The 15,889-nt window shown below is 56.7% G+C and overlaps 1 protein-coding gene across 1 annotated transcript in view; it reads right to left on the bottom strand.

Moving 5' to 3' along the window:
- ROR2 (receptor tyrosine kinase like orphan receptor 2) overlaps positions 1-15,889 on the bottom strand; it is a gene marked incomplete at its 5' end in the record, with an annotated part of 165,198 nt that overhangs the window by 40,143 nt on the left and 109,166 nt on the right. The window lies entirely within an intron of this gene.

Raw genomic sequence — 15,889 nt, 5'->3', positions numbered from 1 at the left:
CACAGGGCCCTGCGGTAACTTCCGGAAGGCCCCTGCAGCATCGGGTGTGGGACGGAAGCACCAGGGATCCCCAGGGCGGCAGAGCACGGACACTGGGCCGCCCGCACCGGTGAAGCGCGGGCACCGACGCCGAGCGCCACTCAGGGCGGGGAGAGGTCCGAGCACTGGTGGGTAAGAGAAAGCCCCGCTGCAGCCCGTCCGCAGGCCGCCTCCCGGACCTCGGCCCCGCAGCTCGGAATCCAGCCCGAACCGCAGAGGCTCCCAAGCCGCTCATCCCGCTCCCGGCTCCCGGGGCTGCTCACGGCCGGCAGCCACGGACAGATGGAGCCACGGCTGCGAGGACAGAAGTGTCTCATCCTGTAGTACCGGCAGCCCACCCCGTGGAGACGGGATCCAGGAGCGACGCCCCCACACTCACCCACACCCCGCACAAGTGCGGATCTGGTCCGCTGAACCGGCAGCGCCGCATGGGGAGGTGGACGTCCACCCGCGGGTCCCGGGGGGAGGAAGGGTGGGGAGGCGGGCGCCCACCCGCGGGTCCCGGGGGGAGGAAGGGTGGGCACGACACACGCCCCGGCCCCACATCCCAGTGGGGCCCCTGTCCCCTTCACTTTCAGACTGTCACCTGGCAGCCTGGCCTCGACCCGCTCCCTCCGGTCGGGGGCGGGGGAGGGAGGGGGAGGGCCAGTGACGTCAGGGGTGGCTGTGACAACACAGCCCGCCGGACCCGGGTTTGTGGCGTCAAAGCCGACCAAAGAGGGAACGTCCACGTTTGAGCATCACGTGGTTTAGAAAACAGGAGATCCTGCCCTGGAACACACGGACGAAGCTGACGGAAACAGCCATATGAGGAAAGACCGACTGATGGCTGACAAGGTCCCCAGAGTCATCAAGTTCACAGGCAGAAAGCAGATGGTGCGCCCCAGGGCTGAAGGGTGGGGCGGGAGCTAGTGTTGAATGGGGACGGTTTCATACGGGGGAGACAGACGAAGCAGCTCTCGGAGTGGACAGCGACGGTCACAGAAGTGGGTGGGATGGGAACCCTTGGGTCGTGTGCATCTACCACCGTGGTTTTAAAAAAGTCCACAGGACACAGTTTATGATTCGATCCAGATGGGGCCGCCCCACTGGGTCTCTTCAATGAGAAACGAGAGCTGACGAAGCAACAGACCCTCCAGGCCGCTCTCAGGGTGAAGCCTTACTCCAGGCAGAGTCTGAAAGTGGGTTCGAGTGGTCCGCAGAGAGATCCAGGCGCACAAGGGCCCTCTAACTGCTGAGCCGAACGAGCGCGGGCCGGCGGATCCGTGAGGGCACCAGCGTCGCTGTGCCGATCCGTCCATCCCACCAGCGACTGCATCACAGGACGGGCCGGCGACCACGGGCCTGCACCCTTGGGCACCAGCCCCGGCTCCCAGATGGCCGGTGAGAGGCTGTTTCTGCCCCGGCCCGGGCTTCCTGCGGCCACTGAAGGACAGTTCCCTCTTTCTATCACTTCCAGTCCAAACGCCGCCAGCCGTCCGAAGCCAGCTCTCGTCACATGTCCCCGACCAACCCCTCGGAAGTACCACCTGATTCTCGGAGACGACCCCCCAAACGGCACGTCCCTCCCGGAGCAGCCCTAGCGTTCTCCCCCGACTCATGACCCGGCCCAGGGGACCATAAACAGCGGTCGGACATCGGGACCTGCGCCCGGGGACGGGCAGGAGCTACACAAAGCAGTCGACGCGTCCGTGCTCACCTCACACTCCAGCCGGGTCCGCAACGGCAAACCGGCACCTTACACGTACCATCCCTCAGCACCGTGTAAGGGCAGAGAGGCCGCAGGAAATCACACGCACTTGCACTGTGCACACACCGCTGGGAGAGGCGTGAACGTTATTCACTGCCTAGAAAGTGACCAGTGGTGTGAAGCAGTCAAGTAAACACACAGCCCGAAGAGAAGCGAGCACGATCCCCGGCCCCACCGTGCAGCGGGCGCCGGCTGCTCCGGGCGACTCCCAGGCCCCAAGCGCGTACTTCGCCCGCACCCGAGGCGGTGCCCGCGGGGAGGGGCCCGAGACGATCGCAGCGCTCTGCCGCCCCGGAGAAACGGGAAGGTTCTATCGGAAAAGGTCGTGCCGGTCAGCACGGAAACGGGGTTTGACCTCTCGTTTCTTCCAGCCTCCAGCTTTGCCCTAAACAGTTCTGTTAAGATTCAGTAAAATTCAGCGCGGGCACTTCGGCGGCAGAGCGCCACGCGCGTGTCGGAAACACGGCTGAAGTTTCAAGGCGCCCACCAGGCAGACGCCGGAGGCCCCTGAGACAAGTCACGTACGTGAATAAATGCGGAACGGCGCCCGGCCGTGGTCCTTCGTGCGGACGCCTGACGCCTGAACCCATCCGGGCCCTGTAGCTGCCTCCCACCGAGGAGTGGAGCCCACTGAGAGTCGGACGTTAGACACCGCCGTTCTCCTGCCCAGCAGTAAGTCGGACGCCACACCTCCCAAAACGTGTAAGCCAGATGTAACTGGGCCAAACATGAGCTTGGGGACAGGTGACAGGTGACGGCACGGGCCTGCATTTCCACAGATTCCAAAGGGTCTCTCCTGCCCCCCAGAAGGCTTGCAAACACCCCAAAAAATAAACACAAGCCAAAACCAACTAAATGGCCACAAAAACTCTCCCCCAGCCCATCAAAATGTCACTATTATGTATCTGGCAAAGCCACAGGGGCACCGAAACCATCGCTGGTGTCAGGTCGGCCTGATTATAAGCCCCTTATTCGTTGTTTTTTTTTAAACGTTTAGAGAAAGGAGACCATTTAATATGAGTCAAATTTCAACGTGGCTGGTTTAATACAACGATACGTGACATGCATAGTTTGGTTCCTGTCAAAATTACCCTTTAATGCCTGGAAGCAGAGACCCGATACAGAGTCCAAGGAGACAGCAACTGCACGGATTTGGGGTGAGAACAATGAGCCGACGCAGGCACGCCTGGGACGGACGGACCACACCGCAATGGGAGCTTTAACACGAGGGGAGACGGGAAGGCCCCACACGGGACCTCGTGGCACCCCCACGGCTCCCTACAAACCTAACACGACCCTCCGCCGAGAGCTCAGTGGAAACAAGCCCGCGTCCCGTCGCGGCCCCAGCCCGCCACCAAGACCCACAGGTAAAGAAGGGCGGGGCGAGCCGACCTCCAGCGCCTTCACATTCCTGACGCCTGACTCTGCCCCAAGCCCGGCAGGAGTGCGGGACGCGCGGGAACGCGGGGCCGCAGACTCGCTGGGTTGGATCTAAGCCGCGCAAAGATGCAGCGGCGGCCAGGGGCGGCTCGGGCTGAAGTCACTTGGGAGAAGCTGGGTTTTGAGCTGGATCCGGCCTTCGTCGCCAGGCATGGCGATACGGCTCTGAACCGGGAGCTCGGGGCGTACCGGGCTGAACCGGCCGCCGTCTGCAGGGCGACCCGACGCCAGGATTCACCGCCGGTGTCTGGTGACGCTTGGTAAGTCGTCAGGGTTTCAGGGCGGAGGGCGGAGCCCAGCCTGCCCCGAGGCAGGGAAATGCGTGGAAACCACACACCGGCCCCGGTCACGCGGAATATCCCCTGGGCCAGCTCGCGGCACGGGCCTCTGATGGGCGTCGAGACTCGTGCTGTCGGAGGAGGAATTTCTCTCCGCAGAGCCGGCACACGGGCGTGTTCCGGTTCGCAGGCTCTTCTCCACGACGACGCGGGCGCACTCATTAGCGGCGGAGACACCATTAGGCAAGAATTTACTAATGAAGCTCAACCCACGCTCTTGGACTGGAGTCCAGGCCGCCTTTCTGTTTGGATCCGTGTCTCTCAGAATGTTCTGTTACTCATATTCTCCACCCACGAATCTCTACCTGTTGATCGGAATCAGGAACACTTGTTGTGATTTAATTGGATGTACTCCCCGGCATACCTAGACAACTTCAAAGCAGGGCTGCTGTTTAATTAGTGGGGGCACCTTATTCGCCAAAGCTTGGCGCTCTTGGATGTGGCCATCCTCGTGAGAAGGTGTAATTTCCAGGATCTGAGAAGAACAGCAGTCAGGGCCCAGAAAAGCCCCAGCCTGGAGGGCTGACTGTGCAGCAGGCCAGGGGCCTCCGCAAGGGCAGACACGATCTCCCGGTGAAAACTCAGACGGCCCGTCCGCTTGCAATGGGAAACGCCGGCCACGCGTTCCAGAACCGTCCTCGGCTCCGCCAACACGTGCAGCGAAAAGCAGCGTGATGCCGGAGATGCCGGGGCCGCGGGAAAGAAATTAATTACCGGGCAGGAGCCGAGGGGAGAAAGGCCCCAGAGGGGCGTCCATCCGTCCGGGCGCCAGGCCAGACAAGGCATGTCACTAGGAAAAAGACCCCGTAATGTCAGCGTCGGGGAGGACGGCGGTTAAAACGCCGCGCCGCGCCTCTTCACGGAGCTCGAACACCACCGGGCAGTGAGGTGGGCCAGGGCCTCGGCGCTAGGGGTCCTATCGGTCTCTAATGTTTGACTTTCACCGGTGCTAACCCCGGGTGGAGGAGGTGCCGGCCCGTGCCTCCCTCGAGGCCTGGCCCGGCCCTGCTCTGGGGACACGAAGTCAACTCCAGCCACCTGACACAGAGTCACCACGGACCGTCCCCAACTTTACTCCGCTTTGATTCCGCTTGGACAGCAAACACGTCAAAGCCCCCAATGAGCCAAGTGTAGACGCGGCTCCCCCTTCGCGGGCACTGCCTGAAGCGAGAGCTTGCTCCCCTTGGGGTCTCTGATGGCCCCCAGGGCCGCCAACAAAGGCCCCACTGTCGGGGCCTGGTGAGCCTGTGGCTGAATTGGGGCCTTTCATCCAGCTTCTCCCTCCCAGACACCTAGAGCCTCCGGCCACGGCAGGGAAGGTGAGAGCAGCCCCTCCCACCCGTCCACCGCGAGGCCATGCCCGGCCCCACTTCCCCGCCGGGCCGCTTGTCACTTGCCCAACGTGGCCAAGAAAGGGCGAACAGAAACGCGGGGTGTGCCCCGCTCGCGCTTTCTCGGTCTCTGCTCGGTTTCGTGGAAGACGCTTGAATTACTAGCTGTTCCCACACCAAGGTTTTTAGCTCAAATCACTAGATTTACTTAAAGGTAAAGGAGGAAAAGATACTTTTTTTTAAAAGAACGACCCTTCTCGGGAAGAGAACTGAGTCGGGTGTGATCCCACGGCAGCAGGAGATGTCACCCTCTCGGTGCCTAAGGGTGGGGTTGAGAGGCCCAGCCCTCCCCGCGCTGCAGCCAGGACCCAGTGCTGCGAGACCCCCGGGCTGACGGGAAGGCGACCAGGGACAACGGGTGCAGGCGGCCGTCAGCAGGCTCCGTCCAGTGTCTCTGTGTCCCCGCGGCCTCGTCCTGCTGCCCTTCTGCAAGCAGGCCATTCGTCAGCAGGGATGGCCTCAAGCTCATGGAAACAAACAGCAAACAGGGGTGAATGTTTACTCTAATCAAGACGGTGACATGGACTTTTTTTTTTTTCTTTTTAAGTCGCTTCTGGATGAGTTTGCTAGTGAGGACGCGCCACAGCCGGGTCGCTTACGTCTGGGGACGCCGGTGTGAGCAGGGCTGGTTTCTCCGGCGGGCTGCCCCCCAGCCATCCTCCCTCGGGCGGCCCTCCCCGCCCTGTGCACATCTGTGCCCTGATCTCTTCTTACAAGAACCCAGGCACACCGGATCAGGGCCCACCATAAGGACCTCGTCTACACTTGATGACTCCTGTAGAGACACTCCGTCCAAACAAGGTCACACTCGGAGGTGCCCGCAGCTAGGACTCCAGTGGGCCTGTTTCTGGGGAGCCGATTCAGCCCGCAACAGGGGTGCTATTTGTCGGCAGGGCTGCCTTAGAAGCAATGCTGACTTGAAAGCGGTGTTTGCAAGTGCGCGGTGCAGACGGACAGACAGGCCTCCACGAGACAGACGAAGCCGGGGTTTGGACCCACACAGAGGCACGCCCAAGGGAACCGCGCACAGCCCACTAGGAATTCGAGCACCCTGACTCCGTCCGTTGGATGCCCTCTTTGTTGTACAGAAGATGTCCCTTGGCTGCGTCTAATGGACATCACGGAGCTGTCCTCCGATCTCGATGTCCCTGAGGTTTCCAGCAGCGGCCGGGACACCTTCGGAGCCTGCACCACCCAGGTCCCCGCTCTCAGGCTGCTCATTTCCATCAGCACCACTGTCCCCGCGGGGCAGCAGGCAGGCCCGGAGGGAGCGTGCGCGGGCAGCTGCAGCCCAGCGCGGGCCTGCTGCCCCAGTTTCCACACGTCCGTCCTCATGGCCCCTTCACGGGAGCACCACGTCCGGACCCTCGCCTGTACCCGTCTCCCGTGCCAGTGTCTCCTCCTCCCCGGTCCTCCGCATGCTATAGCCCTCGGAGCTGGGCCTGCAAAGCTCCCCTCTTCTTTCCACCTCTGTCCCTTTGAGGGCCCGGCAAAATGCACAGAGTCCCCAAAATGTACCTTTGTGGCTCAGACCACCCTCGGAAAGTCAGCGCCAGAGGCCCGAGGACCCCCTCACCGCGGATACACGCATCACTCGACTTGTCCGAACACGGGTCCAGCTTCCCTCCACAGACGGCTCCCCTGCGGCCGCCCCCCTCCCAGATTCTGACGCCAGCCTCCCACCGGCAAGGGCCGTGGACCTGGTTGTCCTGACTTCCTGTCCAACCACCTTCTGCATCCAACCCGTCACGAAGGGTCATTAGCTCTGTCTCCAGCAGGCATTGGGATCCGATGCTCCCAGCCCCTCAGGGCTCATGCCCAGTCCCGGCGGCCCTCGGCTCTGCGGGGTCAGGCGACAGCCCCTGGACGGGCTCCGCGGGCCCCTCTCCCCACAGCGGTCACATGGGCCTCTAGTAGGAGCGTCCCACACCGTCCGCTGGGGCAGGAGAGGTGGAGCTCAAAAGCGTGAGGCTGAGTGGAAGAAGCCAGACACGAGGAGCCTGGCTTGTAGGATCCCCCCCCGCCCCACCAAGTTCAGCACGAGACAGAGGCACCTGTGCTGACGGGGGTCAGCATTACCTTTGGGGGTGACGGCCAAGGGGGAGCAGGACACAGGTTTCTGAGAGGTCGCTGGTGTGGCCTGTGATGTGGGACCTTAATCCACGCGTATCACCCGCAGAGCTCACTGCGGTTCTCCCGGCAGAATCTCTCCTGTGACGCTCCCACCTTGAGCGGGGCCCACGCTGACCTCCTCCCCCGTGCCCGACACACTTCTGCACGTGACACACACAATCCCGCCGTCTGTCCGAGAAACCACATACTCATCCGTCTGCCTCTTCTCCGTCTGTCTGTCTGCTCTGTTCTACCCCAGCAGCTGTTCATCTGGTGAATGAGTGAATGTTCCTGTGCTCGACACCTTCCAGCACCTTCCACCTCCTGGGCGGAGCAGCCCACCCCCTTCGTCCGGCCCCTCCACACACACACACACACACACACACACACACACGCACGCACACGCACGCGCACGCACGCGCACACAGCCTCTGAACTCGCCTCGGCTCCTCTGCCCTTCACGGCCTCGGCAACGGGCCCGGCCCCTTCTCCGTGTGGGGTCTGCGTCTGTTCCGCTCCCGCCCGCCACTCACCCCTTCCTCCTTCCGCCCCAGCGATGACCCCCTGCGCACCTCACTGAAAACGTCTGCGCCCCCACGCCGCCTGCCCGGCCCTGGCTGCATCTCTCTCCGGAGCGGCGTGTCTGTCCCAGGTCAGCAGAAGCGGGTCCCCGATGGCAGGCTCCGGTGACGGCTGCCTGCGGGACCTCGAACCCGGGCACGCAGGAAGCCCTCCGCGACCGTGTGAGGAGAACCCAGACGCTGGCCGTGCCGCGGGCCCGTCGTGCTCGTGTTCTGGCGTCTCTGAGTTTCGGCCCAGCGTGGAGGCTGGTCGCACCTGCTCCAGCTGTGCTCGGGGCTCTACGCCGGCGCAAGCTCTTGGCCGCGTGTCCTCCTGTCAGGCAGGTAACGGGGTCATAGTCCGGGCCCGGCCCCTGCTCCTCCACACTGCGTGTGAGCACGTCCCCGCGCAGCTGTCCTCAGACCGAACAGTCCTCCACGTGCCCCCGGGAGCTCCCTGGGCTCCACGATGCTCTCTCCCCCACACGCCCTTCTGAGCGTGCGTGCACGCCTTTACATGGCCACGTGCCACTCCACCACAAGCCGCCGGCTGCCGGCACCCCCCCCCGCAGCAGGTGCACCCAGGGTGCACTCTAAGTGAGGGACCCCAGGCCCCCGGCAACACACCGTAGAACCGGCTTGCAGAACGGCGGCCTGAGGATCTAGATGAACTCACTCTGCCTCCAACACAGCCAACACCAAGCAGCTCGGGGCTCAGAGACATCACCAAAGCCACAGAACGAACTGAAAGTTCATCCGAGAGAAAGGACAGAGCCTCGGAGAGATGGTGGGCTGTGCCCGTTTGCCGTGCGCTCTGACGGTCGGGAGAGCTGATGCTCTGAAGCACCGCGGAGGCCACTGGACAGCAACGGCAGTTTGGACGTGAGGCACCCGGGAGAGGCTCTAGGTCTGCCTCTGCTGGGCTGGGCGGGGGTCCTAGGGAGTCAGGAGGGCGTGGGGCCGCTGGGACATGACCGGACACCAGCAAACTGCCTCCTGCTGACTCGGATGGCAGCAAAGACGAGCACGGCCCCGAATATACGAGGAAATGCAGACCCAGAGGACCAAAGGGAACATGAAAAGGTCTGACGTGTTTCTAGGGTCAACAGTGCTACGCACATGTGGAAAGCCAGGAGCTCGCCCCAGGAAGACCAGGAAGGACGAGACGCTGGCCCCTCGCCACAGGTGCCGCCAAGAACAGGCAGTGAAGGCTGAGGCTGGACCGATGTCCATTCACAAGACCCTCTTGGCACAAGGTTCAAGACACACAGCGAGGTACATGAGAAAATCTGACGAGTGACTGGCTAACCGCACAACGGTCCTGACCGACACGTGACTCTGAGGAACCCAGGCTTGAAAATTAAGGGACCTTAGTTTGTGTTCTTATCACACAAACAAAAACAAAAGTGATAGTAACAGTAATAAGGACAGTAAGAGGAGACTTCTGGAGGTGATGAGTATGTATATGGCACAGACAGTGGTGATGGTTTCATGAGCATATACTTACCTCCGAGCTTATCACGTGGTGTACATTTCATCTGTAAGGCTTTCCAAATGCCAACCGTACCTCGATTAAGCGGTTTAGAAAGAAAAGAAGAAGAACTCAAAAAGAATGACGGACAACTCAGCGGTCACCCATCACAGGAAACGGAGAACCCATAGAATTAGTAAAGCAAAGCCACTAAACAAAGAAACAGCAAGAAGAAATACACCACCAAAAACCGAAACAGAAAACAAAAATAAAACCACAGCAGCAAAAACAAACCACGATGGGTAGAGGGGTCTGCAACTAGAGTCGCTAAATATTATCTAAAATGTCCAGTTTTTAACAAAGAATCACGAAGACACCCAACAAATAAAATCAGAAAGTGTGCAGCGTGCACAGGAAGAAACACCCCGCCGAGAACGTCCCTGAGGGGACCAAAACATTATAAATACGCTTGAAAACTAAAGAAAACCACATCTAAAGAATCGAAGGCTATTGTAACAAAATTTTCTCACCAAATAGGGAATATCAATTAAATAATAGATGAAAAGAAACCTAATCCTAAATCCTACAGTGGAAAGAACAACTGAGGGTCACCAGGTAGGATCCGTAGCAGATCTGGGCTGCAGAGGAAGGAGTGCGTGAACTGGAAGACAGTTCACTACCTGTACTGGAAGAGAGATGATCTCCCCGGAAGAGGAGAAAACGGAAAGAATAAAGAAAAATAACAGAATCTAAGAGAGAAGGAAAAGGCAAAAAAAAAACATTTGAAGATATGCTAACCGAACGCTTAGCAAACTTGATAAAAAGTAGGGACTGACGCACTGAAGAAAATCACGGAACTCTACATGGGACAACCTCTGAGACGTGGACTAGACACACCACAGACAACCGTGAAAAGCAAACACAGAGTCTTAAAAGCAGCAGCAGAAGTGACGCGTCATGTATGACAGGTGGGACGACATATTAACAGTATTGGGGGAAGAAAGAGACCGTCAGCCAAGAATTCTGTATCCAGCTAACCTCTTCTTCAAAAATGCATAATTTAGGCCACGACCAGATGAGCAAAATATGGGGGAAATCTGTCACTAGCGGAATGCTCTATAAGAAATAGAAAAGGAGTTATTTGAGACGAAATGAGAGGACCCTGGAAGGAATCCTCATTCACACAGAGAAACAAAACAGTACCAGTGAGGGAGCTACACAGGGGCTATGAAAGTTAGTATAAATGTATTTTTCTCAGTAACGCTTTACTTCTGCCATTCATTTTACAAGGCTACTGCATAAAACTATAATTATCAAATTGCGTTGATGGACTTGAAATACATGAGATATAATTTGTGCGGCACTAAGAGTTAAGAGAGAAGAAGAAGGGATAGCAACATATTGGAGCAAAGTATTTGTTATCAGTATTAAGTTAGCATTAATCTGAGTTAGGTTTCTTTAAAGATTTTATTTATTTATTGACAGAGAGTGAGAGAGAGATCCCAAGTAAGCAGAGAGACAGGCAGAGGGGGGAAGCAGGCTTCCCGCTGAGCAGAGAGCCCAATGTGGGGCTCGATCCTGGGACCCTGGGATCATGACCTGAGCCGAAGGCAGAGGCTTAACCCACTGAGCCACCCAGGTGCACCTGAGTTAGGTTTCTTTAAAGTGAGATAATAATAATAAACTTAATGCGACCACTAAGAAAATAATTTTTTAAAATTACATATATGAAAAACAAAATAAATTTTGAAATCACACTAGGAACTATCTATTTAACACAAAAAAGGGCAGGAATCCAGAACAGAGGAACAAAAAGCAAGGGACACACAGAAAACAAACAGCAAAATCACAGAAGTAAAACCTGTCTCATCATTAACTAATTAAAGCCAAGTGGGTTAAAAGGACAAATCAAAAACAACGGAGACGGGCAGAAAGGGTTAAAAAATTACCCATCTTCATGTTGTCTATACAAGATACTTCGTATTCAAGAACACAAACAGCTGAGAAGAAACACGGAACACTCGGCAACCCTAAGAAAGCTGTAGAGGCTTATGTGAGTCTCAAACAAAATAGACTTAAGACATGAATCATTATTAGAAACAAAGGACATTTTACAGTGACAAGAAAGTCAAGCCGATCTATTTTATTTTATTTTATTAAGATTTTTTTTTTTTTTATTTGTCAGAGAGAGAGAGAGAGCGAGCGAGCGCACAGGCAGAGTGGCAGAGGGAGAAGCAGGCTCCCTGCAGAGCAAGGAGCCCAATGTGGGACTCGATCCCAGGACGCCGGGATCATGACCTGAGCCGAAGGCAGCCGCTTAACCAACTGAGCCACCCAGGCGTCCCAAGCCGATCTATTTTAAATGTATATGCACCTAACAACACAGCCCCAAAAACACAAAGCAGAAACTTACAGAAATGGAAAAAAAAAAAAAAGTAGCTAAGTCAGTAATAGTAACTGGAGATTTCAATAACCCACTTTCAGTAATGGATGTAAGAACTGGGCGGGTCAGCAGGGGAAGAGAAAACTTAAACAGCGCCGTCCGCCAACCGTAACGAGCACATTTGAACATCCCACCCCTCCGGCAACAGACACATTCTTCTCAGGCTTACAGACAATGTGTTCCTGGACAGACCATACTCTAGGTAGTAAAATAAGATTTAATAAACCTAAAGGGAATCAAGCCATGCAAACTATGTTCTCTAACAACAGAATATAATTAGAAATCAGTAACAGAAGGAAATCTGAGAATTCACAAATATGCAGAAATTAAAACATTTCTAAATAACCAATGAGTCACAGAATATATCACAGGGAGGTTATAAAATACTTTGACAGGCATGAAGGGATGCACATTTAACAAAACTTAAGTCGTCCAATTAAGGTAGTGCTTAGAGGGATTGTATTTAAAAAGATCTCGGGCGCCTGGACAGCTCAGTTGGTTAAGTGTCTGTCTTCAGGTCAGGTCATGATCTCCAGGTCCTGGAAACGAACCCCGTGCCGGGCTCCCTGCTCAGCGGGAGTCTGCTTCTCCCTCTCCCCCAACCCCTGCTTGTGTTCGCTCTCTCTCAAACAAATAAATAAAATCTTTTTTTTAAAAATCTCAAATCTATAACATAACCTTACGGACTTATAAAAAGAAAGGCAAACTTTTATAAACTTAAAAAAGAGCAAACTTATAAAAAGAAGAGCAAACCGAAGACAGCAGAATAGAAGAAAGAATAAAGATAGGGCAGAGACAAATAAAACACAGAAATGACAGAGAAAATCAATGATACAACAAGCTGGTTCTTTGAAAAGATCCCCCAAACGGAGAAAGCTGTAGCTAGGGTGACCAAGAGAAAAGGAGAGGAGACTCAAATTATTGAAGTCAGAAATGAAAGAGGGGGCATTGCCCTTGAATGAAAAGAAACAGAAAGGACCGTGACAGTATGACTGATCGCGTGCCAACGCGCTAGTAACCCCGATGAGGCGGACACGGTCCTCCAGAAACACGGCTACCGAGGCCGCCTTCCGAAGAAACGGGGAGGTCCGGAACGGGTCCCCCGCACGCGGAGGCACGGCGCGGGCGACCAGGAGACGTCCCAGGAAGCAAAGCCCAGCGCCAGACGGCCTCTCTGGTGGGTTCTACCAAATATTTGGACAAGAATTAACACCGATAACTTCACAGACCCTTCAAAAAATACATAAATAAGAGAGAGGACACGTTCCAACACGTTCTAGGAGGCCAGCGCTACCCAGACACCAATACACTTCCCGGCGCTTGCAGCACGGAGCAAACGCGAGCAGGAGAGGCAGAGGCGCGCAGAGCCAGACCCCGGAGCGGGCAGCGCACGGGCAGAGCCCACTGCGCCCCGTGTCCGCCCAGGCCACGGCCGGGCACGCAGAGGCGCGGCGACCTAGAGTGGTAGGAGCTTGGCGGGAAACGCACCCGCGTGCAGACTCACGGAGGAAACAGCATGTCTGGATCATGCAGCAGATTCAGACACGTGCTTTTTAATTAAAAAACCAAAAAACCAAAAACTAGCTAAGTTTTTTAAGTAGCACAAAATAATTCACCTCGGAAATCTATAATTAATGAAATTCTCTCGTTTTTTAAGAACGTTAACAGTCCGGGGCGCCTGGGGGGGGCTCCGTCGGTGAAATGTCCACCTTCGGCTCAGGTCGTGATCCCGGGGTCCTGGGATCGAGCCCCGCGTCGGGCTCCCTGCTCAGCGGGGAGCCTGCTTCTCCCTCTCCCCCTGCTTGTGCTTTCTCTCTCTCTGTCAAATAGATTAATAAAATCTTAAAAAAAAAAAAATAACTGAACAACTTAACGAAGCCCTGTCACTTGAAGTGCCTGCTGCGCAGACACACGTAGCCGTGTTCCCTGCATGCTCCGCCCCTGCATTTTAAACAACCCGAAAACAGTCTTCATGTTCTACTTCCCAAACATCTTGCACCACTGTCTTTCCACGGTGGGTACCACGGCAGAGTGTCTCATTCGCTCAATACAAAGGGCAAGGATTGGCGACAGCGGCGCAAACGTGTGCATTTCACAGCGACGCTGGACGGTTCATACCGACTAGACTCAATCACCGTACGCCCGCCGTGGTGCCGATCATAAAAATGCACGGAGTTGTCAGTTATCTTGTTTTCTGTAAGTTCATGTCTTTGTCGTTTCTGCTCTTCTCCTTTTAAATACTTTACTGAAAGAATTAAGCTGGCAATCCCATCACCAGACACTGCCTCCTTCTCCACGCTGCAGTAAAAAAGGACATTTTTCAGTTCATTGTTTTTACCTAAGTGAGACTCTTAAACTCATAAATCATGGTTGTTTCAAGGTTTTCTTTGAGGCTTTCTTATTTTCACAGCCAGAAGCCCTAAACTAATCCATCACGGAGCAATGTCATGGGTAATTACCGCGGGGCTGACTTGCCCGCTCTGTCCCTCCAGGCTGCAGGTGTACTCTCCGCCTCGTGTCTGAAAGCACCTCTGCGGCAGCAGCCCCACGGCTCCGGGAACCCCTCTCTGTCAGTACCACGGAAACCCGCGCAACCGTGTGATACGGGACACCCAGCCAGCGTGCACGCGTGTGCGCGTCTGGGACTCAGATGGTCCCTGAGACTTTGTCCTCGGGATTGGAGGCTTTCGGCAATTGCAAGCAGTTAGATTTGGAATAAAATGGAACCAGATGAAAAGAGCAAAAGGGCTGGCATCCCTGGACACACGGGGGCTGGGATCCCTGGACAACGAGGGCTGGGATCCCTGGACACACGGGGGCTGGGATCCCTGGACACACGGGGGCTGGGATCCCTGGACATATGGGGCCCTGTCTCTGTCCCCTGGTCCGATTCCCCTTCCAGCCTCCCAGAGGGACCCTTCCTTGCCCCACTGTCTCAATGGGCAGGAGGGATTCTGCACCCCGCCCCGACACCCAGCAGTGCCGGAGACATCTGTGATAGTGAGACCAGGGTGGGGCACGGTGGGACCCGTCACACACATTCAACGTGCAGGAAAGCCCCCATCAAGGGAAATCACCGGGCCCCAAATGTCAGCACCATGAGGCCAAGAACCCTGCGTGCTCTTAGTCCCGGTCAGCAAGCCTGAGCTGAATAAGGCTTAGATACAATCTCAGGCGTCATCTGGGCTCCTCCTAACCCTTCTCCAATTTCAGAAGAGCTGTCTCTGCCTCTTGCACTTCTTAGACGCCAAATGGGAGCGAGGGGCCCTTCCTCCCCGGGTCTCCGTGACTCTCTGAACCTCATGTGCGTTGCTTTACATTCCCTCCACGGAAGCCGACAAGCGCGTCTTCCTTTTCTCCGTCTGCCCCTTTCTCTACGTGTCCCTCCCTTCTACCCGCAATGCCAACGAGCCGAGGCCCACAAGAACCGCCCTCCTGGCCGGGCACCTACAGGGGACAGCGGCTGCAGCTGAGCGATGTGGGACCGGGAAGACCCGCGCCTGGGCCCGGCCCCCCACCCCCGCCACGGCAACCACGGCCGCGTATGTGCGTGTTTCTGTGGGGTCCCGGCGGCTCCGACGGTGGCATCGCTGCGGACGTCCCAGGCATGTGCCTGGGCACCTTTGGGACACCGCCAGCTGGGGCCACAGAGGAGGTGGAGCCACCGTCGCTGGCCACGGACAGAGTCGGGTCGCCCCGACGGCTGAACCGTTTGAGCAAACACGCACACTACACAACGGCGAGAAGGACTCCTGCTCTCGTCGGCCTTGGCTTCTCGTCCTAATGCAAGTGCAACCAGGAAAGGGAAGGAAGGCGGCAGCAGCAGGGCTGGCTCGGGGAGGAGGGCGGGAACGGGGTCGGGGTTCCCAGCGCCCACGCGGCCACGCAGACACACAGCTCCAGACGTGCACGCCCTTCCCCACGCGCTCCCACGTCTAGTCACTAAGCCACAGTAAGGTTCACAGCCGTGTTTCCAAAGAGAGCCGCTCTTTATGCGAACAAGCCGTTTTCCATGCGCGCTGGCTTCCAGACAGCAAGGAGCTCACAGTGGGCCCCGGCCCTGCTTCCAGTATGTACCAAAGCAGATGCCAAGTCTCACACCACAGGAAAGTCGAGGGACGGAAGGCCTGGAGGACCTCGACCCCGGAGGGTAGAGTTCTGCATAAACGGGGATGTCAGACCGAGTGACTCCGGCAGTGGGGAGCGCCTAGGAAGGCAGCGGGACTGGCCCCCACACCACCTGGCTTTCCTTCGCACCATTATCTTTAGAGCACGGACTTTACGGACTTGACAAGCACAGACGCCGACGAGCCCGTGACGGGAGCTAAGCCGTCCTTTCTGCGCA

This window comes from Martes martes (genome assembly GCF_963455335.1).
Source record: "Martes martes genome assembly, chromosome: 12".
NCBI lineage: Eukaryota > Metazoa > Chordata > Mammalia > Carnivora > Mustelidae > Martes > Martes martes.
This window is presented reverse-complemented; position numbering and strand designations above follow the sequence as displayed.